The 22,295-nt window shown below is 39.0% G+C and overlaps 1 long non-coding RNA gene across 3 annotated transcripts in view; it reads right to left on the reverse strand.

Moving 5' to 3' along the window:
- Positions 1-22,054, reverse strand: part of LOC309651673 — a 48,590-nt gene extending 26,536 nt beyond the window's left edge. For all 3 annotated transcript variants that reach the window (XR_014258297.1, XR_014258298.1, XR_014258299.1), the window contains exon 1: positions 21,853-22,054. This is a non-coding gene — a long non-coding RNA (uncharacterized lncRNA). The remainder of the gene's footprint in view (positions 1-21,852) is intronic.
- Between the last annotated feature and the right edge of the window lie 241 nt (positions 22,055-22,295).

Raw genomic sequence — 22,295 nt, forward strand, 5'->3', positions numbered from 1 at the left:
CCAGAGACCACAGGGAGACCTCAATGCCCATTACAGGCTTAAAGAAAATAAAAATAAAACTCTAGAATAGTATTGACTTGCTAAAACCCAAAATGAACATAAGTATTAAATTTTTACTAAACTGTAAATCAAACCTTAACAAAAACCTAAGTCATCAGTTTAAAAGGAAACCAAACTGTTGTAATTCTAAACCCAGAGGCAGTAGTGCGGTGTGAGATAAAATGCGTGAGACCAAAAATTGGCAAGTTCTGGATTCTTTTTCCTATTCTGTTTCTTCTGAAATGTACCACCGAGCATATCACTTAACCCTCCTAGACCCTGGATTTCCATTTTTTCATCTGTAAAACAAAGAATCTGGACTAGAAAATAACTAAACTTGCTTCCAGAAATAAACAGGCATTTCATTCCATTTGAACTCAAATCTGACTTGCACTTGAACAGTTCTAAAAAGAGAGAACACTTTGTGTCTTTTATAAATGTGTTATAAGTTTCCGAAGTTAAACTCTAGTTCCTTATGAGGGTAATATGCGTTTTTCTTTCAAAACAATTCCAGATGATAGGAATGAGGACATAGACCTGAAGAAGTGAAAATATATATATATATGAATCTATGTGTGGGTATATGTATCTCCAGTTCCAGAGTATATTCTCATTTTCTTCCAAAATCCTGCAAAGTTATAGAAAGTAGAGCATAAGGGCCAACATAGCGGCTCCTGGCTTGAGGTATGTCTACTTCACCACTCCTCTGAGTAAACCAAGGAGCCAGAACATGTCAACAGCAAGAGAAAGCTTCCTGCAACGTCATACGAGAAAAGGCCCATATCAGAGTCTAAAACCAGGCTGCCAAGAATTGCACTTAAGTTGTCGGAACCACAAAGGACAAGGTATCTGCCGCTCCTCTCCTACTGTATTCCATGGTCTTATAATGAGGGACAAAACTACAGCCAGCCTGTACTCAGAGCTGTGGTCCTGCCCTGGCAGCCTGAAATCCTAGTCAGACAGGCCACATGATGCTAATGGAGAAGTCTAAAACATTTAGCAGCGTCAGAAATGAAAAACAGCTCAAGAAAACCCAATGAGGATCCAAGCACTGAGAATGACGTATTTCCTAATGACCAAATCCAAGTTTGGTCCACTGAGACATAGGCCGTCTCTTAGAGTGAAATACCTTAGACAACATTAATTAATATTGGGAGTGATGGTTGTTAAAAAGCAAGGCAGAAGAAATATTCAAAGTTTAATCTCAAGGAACATGTGTAAAGCATAGCTTTGAGAGGAGGTGCCAAACATATAGGTGACTTCCCCGTTCTGTTTATATAGCAAACAGTCCTAATCGATAACATTAGTCTTTTCTATAGTACCTGGCTCTCAGTTCCACAGTCTTTCTCAACAGCCAGGCCTTACTAATCAACCTGAATTGGCATGAGAAAGAAAACCTATTTACCCCTTTTCCTATAGGAGAAAAGAGCCCTGTGTGTGGAGAACTGTGAAGCCTTGTTAGTCCTTTGGGCTTCACCATTAACCAGTTAGACAAGTCACTTTGTAATTCAAGGCCTCTCCACCCTTAAGAATAAAATTTCGAGTAAGGGTGGACTATCTCTAAGTTTCCTTTGTGTGTTCAAGCCTCATATATTTATAATCTTAAGCGACGGGGAGTATCTATGACGACTGAAAAAAGCATGACTATCCCATAACTCAAAGAAATAAAGTTACTCATTGAAGTTAACAATTATCGTTATTTTTTTTCCTCCTGAAGAGCTGCAGATACTAATTATAAGATTCTTTGTCCAACAGTGGTTATTTAAGCCAGGAAATATATTCTAATCCAACTCCTTCACAGATGAGGAATTAGATTTTCAGAAAGGTTAACTGATTTGCATAATGTCATGCCAGTAAATCTGAATACCCAGATTATGATTATCAACACCAAGGTTATTAGCACAATTATTAGTTCTTGTGGAGTTTACAGAGTGGTTTCCAAACTGCAAACCCAAATCTATTGACAAGCCAGTACCTTTCCTCCATCATGGTCTCGTTTGTGGTGATTTCTTTGTACCTGAATACATTTAAGGTGCTTACATTCTTTCGATTCCTTCTGATTCCTTTTGATTCCTTATTCATTGAGCACATTGTACTCATCCATTCATACCTGCAATTTGCCAGTTTCCCAATTTAGCATCTCTGAAATATTTACTAGTGGGGAGTATACTTCTTTACCGCATCATAACTATGCAAAGTAAGACCTTATCTAACACAAGCCCTGTGGAACCCAAAGGGCAACCATTTACTGCTACCTTTTTGTCTGTTGTCTTTTACCTGCATGTAGTTGCTGTTTATGCTTCCTTGAGCGGAAATTAATTAACTCCCTAAAAATCATCATGATACGACATAAAATGATCTTAATACGTCACTGTGTCTGTTGTCTAAGCTTGAATCCAATTTTCCAGTGCTTTATGTTGATTTGATAAGCAAGAAGAGGCATTTCAGGTTGTATATGAAATAAATGAACATAAATTCACCAAGTGACCATATTCCTGTGGGAGCAAAAGGAGGCACGGTATTTAGCATAAATGAGTGTAAGTGGTGAGTTAGATAAGTAGTCAGGAGACCCGAATTCCATCCTCAACTTTCACACTAAAGATACAAACTTGCACAACTTTCCTCACTTCCTTGAGCCCCAACAAAAAGTGAGGGAGTTCAACTCGCTTTTCTAAGATTAGATTCATATCTATCATTTTATGACTACCATGGGCAGCCCCGAATACCCCCTCCTCTGCATGTATGGCAGCTCTTCTGGGCAGTTATCTAATACTTCACGTGGCAGCGTACACCAGCCACTGTGCTGTGCTTCGCCAGGATGGCCCACTGCCAGACCGGCAGGCACAGCCTCCGGCCCTATGACGAATCCCAAGCATCCCAGGGCAGCAGTCAGTAGCAGCCTGCTTCAACAACACCTAAGAAAACAAAACTTCTCATCTTCACCTTCAGTCTTTACTACACGCGACAAATTTAAGACCTTAATGGCTACTTTTTCCTCCAGTGTAAAGTGCCAGGCCAGCTGGCTCTAAAATACTTCATAAAGCATGCAAAAAGCCCCAATTCCATAGGCATGTATCACTGCACTAAGAAGGGACCTTGGAGAGTTTTAATATTAAAAACTGAGACCCACAGAATGGAAATGTTAGGACTAGAACCAAGCATTCTTGATTCCAAACCGGTGTGCTCCCAAGGGGAATTTATCAAAGTACAGAGAGAATTCACAACTTCTTACTTCAGTGGATTTTAGTGGGTGTTTCTGTAACACATCATGCAATCTAGTGTTTTCTTAACATTCATGGTGAAAATGTTAGAAATCTCCACATCTTGTTTGTTATAGTGAAGCAGTACAGTAATGAGACAAAGCATTTGTTCTCGAGCTAAAATCACGTCTCCTTCACTTATATTTGGCCAAGTTAACTTCTTTGCACTTCTTTTCGCCGTCTGAAAAATGGCATGAAAAATGCTTTCAAATTATTTTTGAAAGTTAAAGACAGATAGCTAATGTAGCATTAGTAGTGCTGTGCCTTCACACATTCTTTAATGGAGTCAAAAGACATATGTTGTCTGATGGTCACAACAAATCTTACAAATTAAATTCTCTCTTCAATGTGGCCTGATATCCCAGTTGGCCCTTGGACTAACATCCTAAGATGCACTAGTGATCTTGAGGACATTTCCTGCAAAGGTCCTGGACTGATACTGTTCTTTGTTTCCAGGACTCTTAGAACCAAGCTGCATGGAAATATGACTGGGGATTTGAGAAGATATTTTGTTTTTTAAACACAAGTTTAAATAAACTTAAGTAATGGAAATAAAAGAAAGTTCTTATTTTTTTTTTTTAAATCTCAAGATGGTACAGGAGAGGCTTCAAATGTACCACTTCCTGGTAATGTAGAAATAATTTCTGAGAACATTAATCTCAACACAGCAATTTAAACCAACACATGTGTGCATTCATTATAAAAACAAATATCAGCTGCAAGACGTATTATTCAATTTAGGATCAGACAACTAGTCCTTAATACCTTACCTGTCTACTAGAAATCACTACAATGCAACTTATTTTTACTGTGTATAATGTCACTCTAATTTACCTGGAAAGGATTAAATTGTGTTCAGCATTTTCTTTTTAAGAAGCATGAACTCGTTAAATTTAAAAGTTTTTTAGTTAAAATGTTTATAACATAGAATCCTAAAATAGTTTTCTCCTGATAGTCTGTCTTCCTCTATATGTACAAGCACTCATATGTGATGATCTGACTGGACCTGTTTAGAAAGAAAAGGCAACTTTGCCCAAGAAGCTACTTTGCATGAACCTGAGATGTGGTGGAAGAAGGAAAATCACTGGACTGACTGAAGCAGAGGAGTGATGATTAGGGATCCATGAAAATAGAACAGTAAACTGAGGGCCATGAATCCTGGCACAGCAAACAGGAGTAAATGAAAGTTTTCAGGAAAATAGTTATGTGGGATGCATATGCAGTCAACTAACCTTTGACCATGGTGCCCAAAACAGAAAATGGGGAAAGGATAGTCTATTCAATAACTGGTGTTAGGAAAATTGATACCCACATGCGAAAGAATATCATAGACAAAACTTACTTGAAATGGATTAAGGACTTAAATGTAAGACCTGAAACCATAAAACTTCTAGAAGAAAACATAGGTGGTAAGCTATTTCACATAGGTCTTCGCCATATCTTTCTGGATTTGACACCAAAAGCACAGGTAATAAAAGCAAAAATAAACAAGTAGAACTACATCAAACTAAAAAGTTTCTGCACAGCAAAGGAAACAACCAACAAAATGAAAAGGCAACCTATAGAATGTGAGAAAACATTTGCAAACTACCTATCAGATAAGGGATTAATATCCAAAGCATGCAAAGAACTCATATGCCTCAATAGCAAAATAAAAAAAAAAATCCAATTAAAAAGTGGGCAGAGGACCTGAATAGACAGTTCCCCAAAGAAGACATACAAATGACCAACGGATATATGAAAAGGTGCTCAACATCACTAATCATCAGGGAAATGCAAATCAAAACCACAATGAGATATGACCTCACTACCTATTATAATGTTTATTATGAAAAAAGACAAGAGATAACAAATCTTGGTGAGGATATGAATAAAGGGAACCCTTGTACACTGTTGGTGAGAATGTGAATTGGTGCAGTCACTATGGAAAACAGTATGGTGGTTACTCAAAAAGTTAAACGTAGAACTACCGAATGATCCGGCAATCCCACTTCTGGATACATATCCAAAGGAAATGAAATCAGTATCCCAAAGAGATATCTGCATTCCCATGTTCATTGCAGCATTATGACAATAGCCAAGATAAGGAAACCTGTGTCCATCAATGAATGAAGAAACAATATGTGGTATATATATTCAATGGAATATTATTTAGCTATAAAAAAGAAGGAAATCCTGTCATTTGTGACAACATGAATGAACTCGGAGGGCATTATGTTAAATGGAAAAAGTCAGACTGAGAAAGACAAATGCTACATGGTATCACTTACATGTGCAATCTTAAAAAAAAAAAAAATTGAACTAATAGAAACAGAATACAAGGGTCCTTGCCAGGGTCTGGGAGATGAGGGAAACAGGAAAACGTTGGTCAAACGTACAAACTTTCAGTTTTAAGAAGAATATGAATAAGTTCTGAGGATCCAATGGACAACATAGTTACAGTAGTTAACAATACTGTCTTGTATACTTGAAATTTGCTGAAATAGACTTTAAGCATTCTCACCACCAAAAAAAACAAAAACAAAAACAAGGGTATGGGGGTAGAGGGGAACTATGTGAGGTGATGAAAATGTTAATTAACTTCATCAGGACCAGTATTTCCCAATGTCTAGGTGTATCAAATCAGTTTGTACAATTTAAATATATACAATTTTATTTGTCAATTATACTTCAAGAAAGCTGGGAAAATAAGAACTAAATAAATATTTAGTAAATGAAAAAAAGTTATGAGGTAGGTGTTTAGGAAATATTAATTAGGAAACACTGTACAGACAGGACTAGAGCAAACAGGTACTGCAAACAAGGAAGTAATCTCTCTCTTCTTCTATGGCAATAAACTAAGAGTACCCATGCCTGACAGCAATTCATCAGCAATGTCCCAAAATTCAGTTTCCCAAGAGAAAGAACAAACGAATAGGAGAGAAGAGATGCTACATATATCCTCACCCATAGCTTTATCTGTTTTCAGTCTACAAACCAGTTTCTTACAGTCCCCTGGGAATAGGAACATTAACCTGCAGGAGGATAATGGCTGCTTTAACATCGCTCTCTAAGCTCATCAACGATGTGCTAATAGTTCATACATTTAAGCCAGACACTCATAACTCATTTTCAGTGGTGCAATTGTCTAATAAATTGTTTGAAACTTTAAAATATCTTCAGTGTTCCATAAAAATGGAAGCCTTTTCACAATAATTGAAACCAGTAATGCAAAACAAATGTATTTCTTTGATAAATTTAGTTTTAAGTAAGCTTTAATTTATATGCTAAATTTTTAAATTTAGTTCAAGTTTTGGCAGAGACATGTTTATTTTAATTGTTGGCCTTCAAAACTCTAGCTTAGGAATAAGCATCTGCTTCTTTTCAATTTTCCGCATAAACTGGGTAAATTTCTTCAAGTTGCAAATGACGGGTGAACATACAAACTTGCAGCACTTTTTGTGATTCCTTTATGAGAGATCTTATAGCATTACCCTTAAATCTTAACTAGGGTTCTTATATGTACTTATATTTAAGCTGTTTTCAAAGAACATAAAACATTAGCATCCAGACCTTGTGCCCAAATATCCCTCTTTGGAGCACCTGTCCAATACTCTAATAAATTTTGAACTCCTCTCATTGCTTTATAGAGATTCACAAAACACATGGATCCTTTCTCTAAGATGAAAAACCTCCCAGAGGAAAAGCACAAACACAGCCTCAGCCCACCTATATTGGAGACCCTGTAAACAATCTGACAAATAATAACATACAGTGCGTATTTCTCCAGCTATAGCCTTTGGAGGAAATCAATAAAACTTTCAGAAAATTAAAGTTAGAGCTCTTGAAACACTGTAGGAGGTAACATTCATCCTTTGCAAATACCTTAAGAAAACTGACTTCTGAGAGAATCCAATCCCTATTATAAAATACTCTTCCTTCACCAGTAATGGCAACACTGGTAAAGGCACTGCTAAGCATGTTTGCACCCATCTGAACCAAGCAGGCATAGAATCTAGGTAACAACGCCCACTGGCTATTAATATGATTGAAACTATCTGTGAATTGGGACTCAGTTGATATTAAGATGTAAAACCCCTGAAAATCTACAAGAGCATTTTCTTCTGGGGTGTTTTATTTCGTTGGTTTCTTTTTCAGTCTACCTTTTAAGGTATTACCCAATCGCCATGTTATGTATGGTGTCTAGCCATGGTACTGATGTTCATGATTCCATGAAGTGGCATCTTTGCTTTACAAAGTATCAGGGTTATAACAGAGAGAGTGGTGAAGGACTAAGAAACATACTTTAATAGAGCCAGTTAACTTGCTGGACACTAACATCCAGTCAGGAGCCTCAAGTAAAATCTCTGCCCAAAAGTTTCAATTGCTAAATATCAAGGGAATAATACCAAGGCCCAATCACAGAGTAGCAAATACCAGAGGCCTGGGAAAATCCCAAGAGAATAGCTTCAATGGCAGCGATTCTCAAATGTTCAAGGTACACAAGAATCACCTGGTGAATGTGTAAAAACAGTTTCTGAGGCCGATCCTCTGAGATTTTAATTCAGCAGGTCAGGCGAGGTCCATGAATTTATAGTTCTAACACGGCTGGTGGAACCAGAGCTGCTGCTCTGAGGAACACACTTTGAGAACCACTGCCCCACCACTATTAAACCAGAGTCGGCAGTCTTGGAAAATGCAAGGTGATTTGCATGTTCATTCAAGTTTGAGAATCACTGCTTTAGGAAATGAGGCAACAGGTTTGTTTGGTTTTTTCCCTCCTCCTGTGATATCAGGATAGGGAGATGGTGAAAAGACATGTTTTCAAAAGAAAGTAAGTGCTTAAATCACACTCTGTGTCATGAAACAAACCTATCTGGCCACCTTGCTCACCTTCCTCAATGAAGCATCACTCACTCCTTCCTTTATCCACCTCTCCATCCTCACTGTACCTTACCTAGGGCTCACGAGGAGACAGAGGTCCCATATGAACTTCAGATCTGCATGTTATAGATTTCCCGGGAAAATCTAGAATTCATATAATTTTTTTTCTAGTCAATAAAAATTACACTGGCATTAAACAAAGAATCAAGTTTGAATTACATACGTTTAGAAAATTTTCAAGTAAATAACTTCACAAGAAATTCACAGAAAAATATGTTTTTAGACTGATTGGCAACAGGGCCACGACAAGAGCAAGAAATGTCAACAGAGTGGCCTCCTGTGGTCACCCATGTCTCAGAGATGGAGGAAGGAAAGATAGCCTCTTGACTGATTTGCACTGTATGTAATTTTACATTATATGTAATTACATGGACTAAACCAAGTGTAACACAGAAGACTAAACATGCTATCATTCCATGTGATGAGCCTCTACAAAGAGGAAAAAACAGAAGATGTGAAAAAAAACACTTTTTTTCTACTTTAATTTTGTACCTATATGAGATGATGAATGGTCACTAAACTTACTGTGATAATCATTTCATGATGTATGTAAGTCAAAGCACTACGCTATATACCTTAAACTTTTACAGTGCTGTATGTCGATTATATCTCAGTAAAACCGGAAGGAAAAAAAAAAGTGGAAGATGTGAATATATCAAGCCTTGGCAATGGGAAATGCCTAAGTCCACGTGACTAATTACACCTCCTTCTTGCTGATTCATGCTATTGTAGATTCAGCAGCTCCAGCAGCGAAACAGCTTATCTGCTAATAAGCTACAGAAAGAAGAGCCCCAAGTCCCATCACGCACTGCAGAAATGTGATTTGAACTGGCAAACATCTCCCTATCCACCACAATAACCCCTTGCCTCGCTTACCTGAAACTTTCACACATACCACTTCTCCCCAATTACTTCCATAATCAGTGAGCCTATTGCTGATCTAAAACCTGACACATACATGAGTAGATTCCAGGTCTGTTAAGTACCAGGAGCAAAGGAGGACATAGAAAAACACCGCATTTAGTCTCATTTTCTCTGAGAAATTCAGTGCACTGCAAGACAGCACTGGACTGAGAACACGGAACCAAGGTTCTAACACCAGTTTTTCTACCAGATACCTTGAAGCAAGTCACTTGGCCTCTTTCATTTCATTTCTTTCGAAATTAGACTACATTATCATTCACATACTTCCATATCTAGGAGTCTGTGATTATGCTGGGTATCCATGCTATTAGAAAGCCAAAGAAACAGCTACTCAGAAGCACATGGAAAATAACCATCTTGGATGAGACTTAAGAGCTGCAGTGGCACTAGCTCCACACAAGGCATCCTAATCCCAGGTCAGAACTCGGTACTGCAGGCTGCCCAGAAACTGGCACATATAATAAGGTTTATTCATATGGGCATCCTTCCTAACTTGTTCAACCAGAAGTCTTTCATGAATACCACCCAGATGCTGAAATGAGGATCGCCATCCTTAGGTATCAGGGATTAAAGTATGATCCAAAGAGTTCAAGTTGCCTCCAAAATGTCTGCAACTGCATGGAAGTTGAAGGCCTCACTCACCTCATTCCCACCACATCCTGCAAATCTTTTTCTTAGAAGGAAATCAGAAACTCCCTTTTTTGAAGACAGACGGGTAATTCATGTACAACCATCTATGAGACTGCCTGCATGGGGCCTCCTTGTTTGAAGACTACAGAGATTTTAAATTAAAAGAACCATCTATGTCAACTCTGTCTAGATGATGTGTTCAAAGGGAAGACTCAAAGCAGCAAACTAGAGGGAACTTTTCGTTTACTTATTTCTAAAAAGCCAAATAAACCCTCTAGGAATGGTTATCTGTCATTTGCTTTCTCAGCACCCACTGTTCCTTCCTCTGGCTGCAGTCACAATTTTTATTTGCAAACCATGACTACCGCCCTCAGTGGACCCATGTCTTCTGTCCCAGGGTTCCTTTTCCTCTAAGAATTTTATGATCTGCATGAATCACTTTGCATAGATAACTAAAATTGATCATTAAAATCTGAAATTAAAAGAAAAAAAAAAAGAGCATGCAACACCCTGTTCTTATTTTGCTTCAAGGATACTCCTACTGAGCTCATGGAGTTGCAAGCTGCAAAAACTTGAAGGATACTCCTCTCAGGTTGAAAGACTAGGACATGAAGTACCCAAGTATGCCACACAGAGTTCAAGAAAAGGAATACAGCCAGATCTTCCATCTAAGTATCAGGAAGAAATCGGAGGTAGGGAAAAGAATTGGGGTAGCTCAGCAGTAGCCTTTTTCTTAACGTCAGAACCCTGATTTTTATTCCGAAACGAGACTATAAAACAACATTTCCCAGACGTTCTCGCGTGGAGGTGTAATCATGTGACTGTGTCTGGGCCAATGACCTGCAAGAACAAGTGTTATGCTGGCTTCCAAAAGGCTCTGGCAAAAGTCCAACTTAATGAAATGAAAATGTCTGATTAGACCCTGACTTGTCCTGACAACTCTGGTCACAGGGAAAGCAGTCTTATTGACTCATCATGTCATATCGGTCAACTATTAATGCAAGGAGTGTCATGAGGAAGAAAGAACTGCTTGCAAATGTACAAAATAAGCAACAAATACCCCTGTCAACAGTATTAAATTATTTATCAATCACACACTACAGGTTATATCACAGTAGTTACAATGATGGAGGCCACTGGGTCCTCACCAACAAAAAGACTGGTTCTTCCACTTTTAGGACAGTTATTTAGAGCAGGGGTCCCCAACCCCCCAGGAACCTGGCCGCACAGCAAGAGGTGAGTGGCGGGGAGCGAGCGAAGCTTCATCTGCCGCTTCCCATCACTCACATTACCACCTCAACCATACCCCCAACCCCCCGTCCGTGGAAAAGCTGTCTTCCACGAAACTGGTCCCTGGTGCCAGAAATTTAGGGACCGCTGATCTAGAGGACTACAGGGCACTCAGCGTTTATCAGGAGTCTGTGCTTTCATAGAATCTACTCTTCAGTAAGTCTACAAATCTTTTATCCTTGGCCCTAAAAGCCAAAATCAGGGTTGTACTTTATTATAATCAAGGTGTTTAGGAATTTCGGGTGAAAATAAAAGTTTACACTCATATTAAAAGTGAATAAATGTTTCTGAATCTACCTTTCATCTTTGGTTAATACGTTTCTTGCTAAACAAGCCAAATTCATAAAGGAAAAGACAGGTTACCTCATAACACTTTCTTTTCAACTAAAGCAGTAAAGAACCACACTAACACTGCATTTTTTTACTTCCAAATTCTAGACATCAGGCTTCTCACAGAAACTTTCACTTCAGCCAGTGGAATACCTTGCAGGAGGCAGGCACTCAAGAAATATTTGTTAAGGTGACTTGAACATAGTAACACGTTAGGTGAACATTATAGGAAGTTAGCCTAAGGGCTCTTCACTGAGAAGAAAACAGCTTTTTACCATGTTCTTTATTGCCAAGTGAAAGGATATACATATATAGCCTTGTTCGCTCAAAATGTACCCTCTCCACATCACTGACATCCTGTAAATGGCCATAAATCACAACTGGTCCTTGTCATGAGAAAAACTGTGTGTCAACTTGAGTTTGTCTGCCTTAAAGGGTAAAATCAAACATATTTAAGTGCTTGGGAAAGAAACACTGCTCTACAGAAGCAAGGGACTATTAGGGGCAGGAATTATAAACATATACACCTTTTATAGCAATAGACTCCAGACAGGAAATCAGGATGAGACTGGTCTATCCTGGCATTCATTTCATAGAGTTTAGTTTTGTCTGATGAATATTTAAACCCAAAGCACTGCAGTGGTAGTGCCAATATATGTCATATTTTCAGCTGCATCTCCTTTCTGGACTAGGAGCGCCCCTAACTATTCATAAGCCTTAAAATCCTAATTATTGGGGAGACCAGCGGCAGACTGGAGTGAAACGAAATTAAGGTTGACTTTTAAGAAAATAGGCACATGTCTTGTACTGCTCTATTAGATACACTTTGGCATTTTGCAGAGCCCAAATGAATTACAGAAGAGACACAGGTACTGTTAATACATCACATGCCTTCTAAAAATTCTGGAAGACATGGGGAGTCCCACATCATTTCTTTGGGACTAGAGACGTTGCCAAGGACTAAAACTGATGAGGCATAGAAGGAGAACCCTCCAAAACTAACTCCTCTGCTTTGCTGACCCAAAGGAAGCCAAAGGAAAGAGACTCTCTCACTCCAAGTAACTCCCTAAACTAACAATGTTTAGAAAAAACAAGTATTTTCAAGATGGTTCAGAGTTGGAGGATAGAAGGCAGAGAGTAGAAACTGCCTTGGATTTGATTATGGGGTCACTAGAAAGGATCAGGAATGTTCATTTTTAGTTATTACTGAAGTTTTTATAAAATCTCAGGACATTCATCAGAACTTTACTAATTAAGACACGTAACCCACACACAACTAGACTACAAATACTTATAATACATGTTTTTGGTTTTTGTTTTTGAGAAAGAAATCTCAACTACCAAAGGTTCACCAGCTGCAGGATTTCAAAGGCAGTAATAGGAGCAATGGTCTCCAATGACTCAATTTGGAAAGAAAAATCTCTCACACAACCCACCCATTAGACAAGATGACATATACATCTACTTCAGGACACCTTACGTTTTGGATGACTAGCCTTGAATTTACTTCACAGCCAATAGCTTGCCAGAGAAAACTTAGAGTTGGATCCTATTACTTAATAAACTAAATCCACAACTCAAAGTCCATCTCAATGGATAATTGAATATAACTGCGATGGGAATTAAAACTGAGGATGCTAGCAGACCTGATTTCACTGTTATTATTTGTACTGTGTGAAATGATTTTCATATTGGCAAGTATGGGATCTCTGAAACTGTGCACTCTTCCTATCTACCATGGTACATACGATTATTTGCCCATGCACGCTCTGAGGGGCAATGTGGTACAATGAAAGGAGCCTGAGCTTGAGTCAAAACCAGTTCTAGTGCCAGCTCTGCCACTATCCGGCTGAAGACATTGGACCACACTTTAGGTCGGTTTACTCATTAATTTATTTAATAACCATGATTTGATCACAGACCTAAAAGAACACAACATTGCTCAGCTGTAAAAGGGGGGAAACTAGACCTAGTTTATAGAACTGGTGTTAGATTTAAATGAGATAATGGGTGTACTTTGCATCCAAGACACACTGGTGCTAGTCTTCTCCTACTGCAACTATCAGGCACTGTGTTCAGTCTAAAACACCATTGCAGGGAGCACACTGGAAGCCCTCATCACGTTTGTCATCACTGGGTAAGCCTCTTGTCTCTTAGTCGGTAAAATCCATGAAGGCCAGGATTTTCTTCTTTCTAATACACAGACACATCCTCTGAACCTGCATGTACCTCAGCACCTAGTAAGCACTTAATAAATAATTGTTGAATGAATAAATTCTCTTTTATTCCTTAAAATAACTCTGGATCACCTAATATTTTTACCATTTTACAGTGAGGAGGCTGAATAATGAGACAAACTGTCTATAAAATCAGGTGATAAGTCCCTTCCAATTCCACAATGTTATCTATAGTGTTTATATTTTCCAGTAGTTCATCATTATATCATTCTTCCTAACTAATTGCTACTTACTCACATTTATTGGTTATTGCTTAAATAATAGCAAGAGTCTCAAACTATAAAATCTACTCCTATCTTTAAGGAAAATAAAATATTTGAACTATAAAAAAAATCATTTGTTTCTAAGAAAATTTTATTCTCACATCTACACACAAACTATCTAATGAGGTTATTCTTAAGAAACTCTTCCAAGTAATTTTCCCAACCTAAACTTCCATATATTTTTCCCCAAATATGAAGCGAAATAAACAATCAGTCAAGAGTGGTATTAAAACCATGGGGGCAATCCTGTCCCTAAAACATTTCTTCAGCAAAATTTGGATTCCTTCACTTTAAGAGCAGCAAGATCATCTTTTTTACTATCTTTCAGAAGATAACTGTAGCTTCCCTAGTCTGGGGCCCTAAATGAGAAAGACCTGGGTTAGATGCAGCCAATGTCACAGGGTCTCGTGGCTCTGAATCAGTATTTTCACACACTCCCAATCATAAATGCCCCAGAGACCTCCTATCCCCAAAACTGACACTGCTGTATCTCAAGTTCAGGTTTACAGAATGATGGCCTCCTCCAAGGCCTTCCTTAGAAAACATATTCCCAAATTTGCCATCTCACCTCACGCTTCCTTCTCCAAAAGCAGCCTACTCTTTACCACTTATACGTCTTCTCCTCTAAAGGGCTGAATGTCTATTGGGGCACTCAGCAGATATTACACTCTACTCCATCAAAAGGATCTCATAAATTTGTTTTAATTTAGTAATTAACATTCCTCTAGGCTCGCAGAAGTGTTGAGGGCAAAGTCATAACGCTTTCAATGGCAAAATCAAAATGTAAGCCCAGGTCAGACTTCACATCTAATGCTGTTGCTGGTAGACCCAGTGATTTTGAGACCGAGCCAGATGACTTTATCATTAAGGCATCACCACTGCTGTGCAGGGAATTTCTCTTTCATTAAACCTCAGCTCCCTCCCACCTCAAAACACTGTGTAGAGTTCTAACGTACTCTGAAACCACAGCAACTTATGACAGAGCAGCCATCATGATGACCTGTAAGTCATCAAGATACATATCAACCACTGGCTATGTTATTAATACTTGAAGTATCAAATTTGCTAAGGAAGCAAAAAGGAGCTTCATTCTTCCTCAAGGGGAATCAGAAACCAGTATGTTCAAGAGAGGATTTCCATAGGAAAACCGCCCCTGCCTCAGACAGCACCTACCATAAACATGTTTATGGGCACACACAATATCAGAAAAACATGCTGTGAGTCTTAGAAACAGCATATGCCTCATTTCATAGGGGCTGCTATGGTGCTAGGCATTGTTTTTTGTTTTTTGGGTTTTTTTTACTGCATTTCAGAGAAATAACCGTAAAATGAAGGTCTATAACCAGCATATAACACAAAAAACAACAGCAGCAACTTCTGCACCCTTTTTGTGAATGGTTTCCCTATGCTTTAATTGAAAATGTAAATTTTAATATGCTTTGTGTTTTCTCTCAAAATAGTTTGGGACCAATTCTATTCTAAGACTTCTGTATTTACCATCTCCATCCAAGTTCCAAAGAGTACAGAATTTACAAATGAAGGACACCCCCTACACACACACACACAAGTCAGTAATAGAGGAGCTATGACAACAAAATTCCTGAATGACAGAAAGAAACACAGAGGACAGTGGCTTGAAACAGCAAAGGTGGTCACCACAAGCTTTGTCCTAGAGTTCAGCTCAGGTCTTTCTGAAAGCCTGGATCAAAAATTCACAAAAACAAGAAGCAGTAACACAGTTCACATAACTTTCCTGAGCTTAAATATATAATAGATCTGGGTAACTGTCCAACCTAGGTTGTATCTTCAGGGAATCTCAAACTCTCATAAAAAACCAAGGTTTCTGGCTCAAGAAAAGGCTTAAAGTTAGAGATGAGCATTGTTAAATCACTGGTTCCTATTCACATTTCAACCCTTGAAATAACGTTTCACTACTTGTCTCAGTCACCAGCGACTCTAGTCTGTCTTGAGAAAGCTCACACGCCTCCCTGGACTCAGCCATCTCCTTCTCACCGACAGGTCAGGTCCAATACAACCAAAGCTTAATTCACTTTAAAAGATATGTGAACTATTATTCAAGGACAGTAGCTGTCTGTTCACAGAAGCTTCATCCACATCAAGGCAGCTGAGTTTGTGAGCTTGATTTCTGTATTCTTCTTTCATTCCGTCAAAATTCAAGCTTACAGATATTTCTACTTTCAGTCTACTCTTTAATAAATGTCCTGCTCAGTGTAAGACAGGACTCAGAGTTTCAATGACATAACTGTATATTTTCCCAAGAAAACTGTTTATGTACCTTTCCATAAATGTTTTAACTTTTTCACCTAGAATATAAAATCCTTGAAGAAAATGTCTGTCTTCTATAGTTTAGCAAGATACATGTTCAACACAATTTCCAAATCACCGTTAGTACCAATTTTAACCATGAAGAACACTGAAAATTCTACTGTAAATTATCAAATATATGGAAGCAAATATATAAATGAAATTCTTCTGTAACTTAGTACAAAGAACAGAGATACAAATACAGGATAATTTCTCAAATGAATTTCAACTACTTAATTTGCTACTTTAAAGCATATTCACAAAAAATAGAAATAATCAATCTGAAGAACTGGATTCATCTCTATACACAAGGGACATTTTTATACAGTTTCTCCAAGAATTAGCCACACAAGCACAATAGGTACCATAAAGATTAAAAGAAAGTAACTGCATTAAAAATACTTCAGTTTATTAAAAGGAACGGTTCCTATTTTATATGTATACATATATATTTTTATAGAAAAGAGCACATCTATTTTTATTCTAATTTCCATGACTCACTCCCCACCCATTCACCGATGAGATAGATAACAGTTGATCCTATTTTTCACCTTTTAATTTATTCTACCTGGAGAAATAAAATTCATCATTGTCCTATGTTATTTTCCCTCCCCTTTGGACATTTATCCACTAAATAAACATCTACTACCCACTGCTGTTAAGCAGTGTGCTAGGTCCTGGGGCTCCATCCCAGTCTCCTCCGCTGGTTTCCCCTATTTGATCCAATTTCTAAGCGCTGAAGTGTCCCAGGACTCAGCCCTGTCTCATCCTCAAGTCAGTCTACACATGCTCACTTGGTGGTCTCAGCTAGTCTCCTGGTCGAATTAGCATCTATCCTATGCTGACCACCCCCATATTTATATATACTGCAGACCTCTTTCCTGGGCTCCAGTTTCACATATGGACTCACCAACTCATCCTCTGCCAATAGATGTTTTACAGATCTCAAACGTTTAACAGGCCCAACTAACTCCAGATCTTCTCCACCAAACCTCCTTTCAAAGGATGAAGTTGATGACAACTTCGTCCTTCTAGTTAGTTAGGCTGAAATCCTTGAAATCATCCTGACACCTCTTTCTGTCATTCCCCACACCCAAGCGATCAACAAACCTCTCTTGGAAGGCTGGCAAAGGAGACACTTTGACGTAAGCTTCTGCCCAATCCTGACGCCTCTGCCTCCCTCCCACTATGTTGTTCCCAAGGGCACATGCTTACCAGTATTCTACACACTAAACCCTGTCTCAGTCTACTTCCCAAATGATCCAAATGCTTCAAGTCTTCACTACAAACATCCATTACAATATTGTGCATAGAATAGCTTATCCCTACTAGAAATAAAACAAAGGATGATTTTAGCTGATCTATGTGTAGAATCATACAGTTATAGATTCAGAGATTAAGGATATTTCCTGTCTTCTTTACAAGGACACTGAATGCCTCATGCTGCCTTACTACTCTTTTTGTTTATCCTTCATACAGCAATGAAAGGCTTTAAATAAATCTTATCCATTCAAGTCCAACTGGTATTTTTTCTTTCTCTTCCCTGAGGAGCATCTTTTTTCTATACTATCACTTCTCTATTACTTCAGTTATTCACTGCATTTAGTTGTTTATCTTATTTTTTTCACAAATATTCCTTTATAACAAGGAGATGCTAAAAACCTCATTTCACAAGTAGGTATGAAAAAGAATATCTTGAACACCTTTACTAAAAATAAATCTAAAGGTAGGTAATTTAGTACATAAGCCTTTAGGAAAGCATTAGAAGAAAGTAAGACAAAGTCAAATATTAACAATTTACTGAACATAAATTCTCATTACACAAAAAAGTATCTCTTCTTATAACTTCAAAATATTAATAGGGCAGCACAGCAAAATATCAAGCGTCAGATGCAGCTAGACTCCAAAATGTTATGTTTTTATTTTAGAAGTATGTTTTTTATTATTGCTGAAACGAGAATTTTAGAAAAAAAACTACCATCAGTTTCTTAACATATAATTTATTTGTAAAAGTCAACCAAAACAATCTGAATTCAATCATCAGCTCAGGAAGCAGATTCCATGACATTTTTTTCCCCGAAATGCTAAACGACACAGGCAGCGATAAAATATGCATAGAAAGAACCATGTCTCAGAAGATGTGACAATTTTGATAAATGATGATAAATTGTGATGTAGAATAGCCGTTTGTAAGCTGCTGTTTTCAAAAACATGTATTTTAATGATGATTTTTGCCAAATATCATTTGAGAGATATTTTGTAATAAAACCATTGACAAACAAAATTGGTACCTTATTATAAATTAGAACAGAAATGTATTTAAGTTTTCAGCAAACTTGTAATTTTGCTTTGAATGAGAATGCATTTTAGATCCAGTCAGTTCCTTACAATGTTAAACACAGTCATCATCTGACCCAGAAATCCCACTCCGAGGTAGAAAACAGAAATTAAAACATACTTTCACACAAACACTTGTACATGAATGTTCATACATGCAACATTATTCATAAAAGACAAGAAGTGCAAACAACCCAAATGTCCATCAAGTGACATATCATATCAATAGAACAGAATATCATTCAGCAATAAGAAGGAATAAAGTACTGATACATGCTACAATATGGATGAACCTTGAAGATATTATATTAAGGAAGCCAGTCACAAGAGGCTACATATCATTATGTTTATATGAAATATAAATTCTATTTATATGAAATGCCCAGAATAGGCAAATCCATAGAAATAAGACGTAGATAAGTGGTTGCCTAGGGTTGAGAGTGTAGAGGGAATGGAGAATAATTGCTAATGGATATAGGGTTGCTTTCTGGGGTAATGAAATGCTCTAGAATTGTGCACTGTGATGGCTGCACAACTCTCTGGCTATACACAACCTCTGAATTGTACACTTTAAGTGGGTGAACTGTATGTGAACTACATCTCAAAAAAGCTATTTAAAATGCCAGTTAAAAAGGCCAGTCATGGGCTTTCCTGGTGGCGCAGTGGTATAGAATCCACTTGCCAATGCAGGGGACACGGGTTCGAGCCCTGGTCCAGGAAGATCTCACATGCTGTGGAGCAACTAAGCCCACGAGCCACAACTAATGAGCCCACGTGCCACAACTACTGAAGCCCGTGCGCCTAGAGCCCACGCACAGCAATGAAGAGTAGTCCCCGCTCGCCGCAACTAGAGAAAGCCCACACACAGCAACAAAGACCCAACGCAGCCAAAAATAAATAAATAAATAAATTTACTTTTTAACAAAAGGGCCAGTCATGTTGTAGCTGTTTATAACTTGTATAGACTTTTCAAAGTCTAAATCCCTAATTATCAAAATGTTTCTTACTGTCCACAAATCTCATTTCATTTCCTTACATAAAACCATCTGCCTATTCCACTATAAATACTACAAGTAGTGAAAGGAAGAAAGTGCTTCTAAAATTAAATCATGTTTTCAAAACAGATTTCTCCTTAATATATTTAACTTTAATGATTCGCATGTGAATTATCCACACTTTCCATTAGCTATGGTTAAATTTTGAATCTCAGATAAGTATCCCCCAATACAAAAGCACATTAACAGGCCATTCCTCTCCCAACACAAGCTGTGTGGACTAAATTTTTAACGTATTAGCTTGAATTTTAAAAAGCAAAATTAAGGAGGCAGATCTGTAAGAAAAGCAAGCATATGAAGTCTCAGAATTTTAGAATGGAAAATATTTTCAAGATTGATCCTCTTTAGGACTACTGAAACTTTAATATCTAAGAACTAACCCCAGGAATTTGGTGATATTCTCATATCATCTTACTTTTTAAATTTTTATTGGAGTATAATTGATTTACAATGTTGTGTTACTTTCTGCTATACATACCTTACTATTTTGTCTTATTATTTTATTTACATTAAGTTGATTCCTTTCCTTTCCTTTCTTTTTTTTTTTTTTTTTAACTTAACAATGTATGACACAACATCAGTGAACTTATGGGTTTGGTAAGCTATCTGTACTAGTCTAACAAACATTACAATAAATAAAATTTTAAATGGTGATGTATCTATCACTTAAAAACATCTTGCACATGATCAGTACTACATATACCACACTTTGGGAAACACTGATCTAGTTTTAGCTTCTAATTTTATGGGTGAGAAAGTTGAACTTCCTGGTGACTCTCAAAAGTCTGTGCACATCAGAATCTCCTGGAGGGTTTGTGTTAAAATAGAGAGTGCTGGGCTCTTCCCCAAGAGCGTAGGTCTGGGGTAGGGTCTGAGAAATTACGTTTCTAACAAATATCCAAGTGGTACTAATGCTGCTGGCCCAGGGACCGCCCTTCAAAAACCACTGACCAAAACCTACTAACCCCAAATTAGAGTCAGACCAGAATTTAAACTAGAACCCAATCTTCTCTTAGACGCTCTTATAATTATATGCTCTATCAACCATGTTTAATGTTGCTGAATTTTATTCACCTTTCACTTAATTTTACTCTTTTCAATAAAGGTGATTATTAAATACTAAACATCAGGTTTATACATTTTTAAGACTTAAGAGTTGTTATAAAATAGTGATTAATAAAAATTTAAGGAAAAGAACATTACAATCACCTTTGAGGACCCTGAATCCCTTTTCTTGGTCACATACCCTCCGTTAGTCCTTTGAGATAAACATTATCTTCAAGTTTGTGTCTTATCATTCACTTGCTTTTCTTTTTTTTTTTCTTTTTAATTTTTTATTTATTATTTATTTATTATTTTTATTTTTGGCTGTGTTGGGTCCTCGTTTCTGTGCGAGGGCTTTCTCCAGTTGCAGCAAGTGGGGGCCACTCCTCATCGCGGCGCGCGGGCCTCTCACCATCGCGGCCTCTCCTGCTGCGGAGCAGAGGCTCCAGACGCTCAGGCTCAGCAGTTGTGGCTCACGGGCCCAGCCGCTCCGCGGCATGGGGGACCCTCCCAGACCAGGGCCCGAACCCGCGTCCCCCGCATTGGCAGGCGGACTCCCAACCACTGCGCCACCACGGAAGCCCTCACTTGCTTTTCTTGTTAATTTTCTCATAGCTGTATCTCTAAATAATATATTGTTTAGGTTGTATGTTCTGAGATTTATACTATATCTTTTTATGCTAATTGTTTTTTTATTCAATATGATGTTTTTGAGATGTAGCCCTCGGTTTTTATCAGTAATTCATTGCTTTCATGGAGGGACAGTATTTCATCTGCAAGAAAACAGCTCTAAAATTGTTGACTTTTTTTTCATTTTGAAAAAATCAGAGGTAAAAAAGAAGTTGAAAAAATAGTACAGAGAAGTCCTATGCATGCTTCATCCAGTTTCCTCCAATGGTTACATCTTACCTAACTATATTACAGTATCAAAACCAGCAAACTGGTTTTGGGACAATGTTTGTGTACAGTTTCATGCCATTTTATTATATATGCAACTCTCAATTTTTAAGATCATTCTATTTTTTTTTTTTTTTTCTCGCGGGCCTCCCAGACCGCGAGACCAAGGGCAGCGGGGGCCGGGCCGGCGCTCCGCCCCCGCCCCGCCTCAGGCCGCCCGCGCTCGGGCGGCCGCCCGGCGACGCGATGCCGGTCCCACCCCGCCCCCACCCCCGCCGCCGGCCCGGGGGTCGCTCACCTTCCGCGTTGCCCCAGACCACCATGCCCTGGCACGGCCGCCTCCTCCGGCCTCGCTGGCCCCGCCGCCGCCACACGGTGCCCTCGCCTGGGGCGGGGAGGAGGGCCGGGGAAAGAGTCGCACCGCCGCGCCGCGGTCCACGCTCGCCCCACGCTCGCCCCACGCTCGCGGCAGCCGCCCTGAGCGCGCCCAGTGGCTGCCCTGTCCCTCCCCCTCCGACGGACGCGCGCGCCGCGGCTCCGCCCCGCCCCTCCCCCTATGGCGGCCGGCGCGCTCCCAGGCTCCTCCCCGCCCTTCCCCACCCGCGGCGGACTCGGCCCCGGCTCGCATTCCGTCCCGCGCTGCGCAAGCGCCCGCCTCGCGCCTAGCCTCGGGCGACCCCGAACCAAGGGCGCGGCGCCCCTCCCAGGCCCGCCCGCGGGGGTCAGCCCCTCCGCTGCACG

This window comes from Balaenoptera physalus (genome assembly GCF_965194825.1).
Source record: "Balaenoptera physalus genome assembly, chromosome: 21".
In the NCBI taxonomy this organism is placed as follows: domain Eukaryota; kingdom Metazoa; phylum Chordata; class Mammalia; order Artiodactyla; family Balaenopteridae; genus Balaenoptera; species Balaenoptera physalus.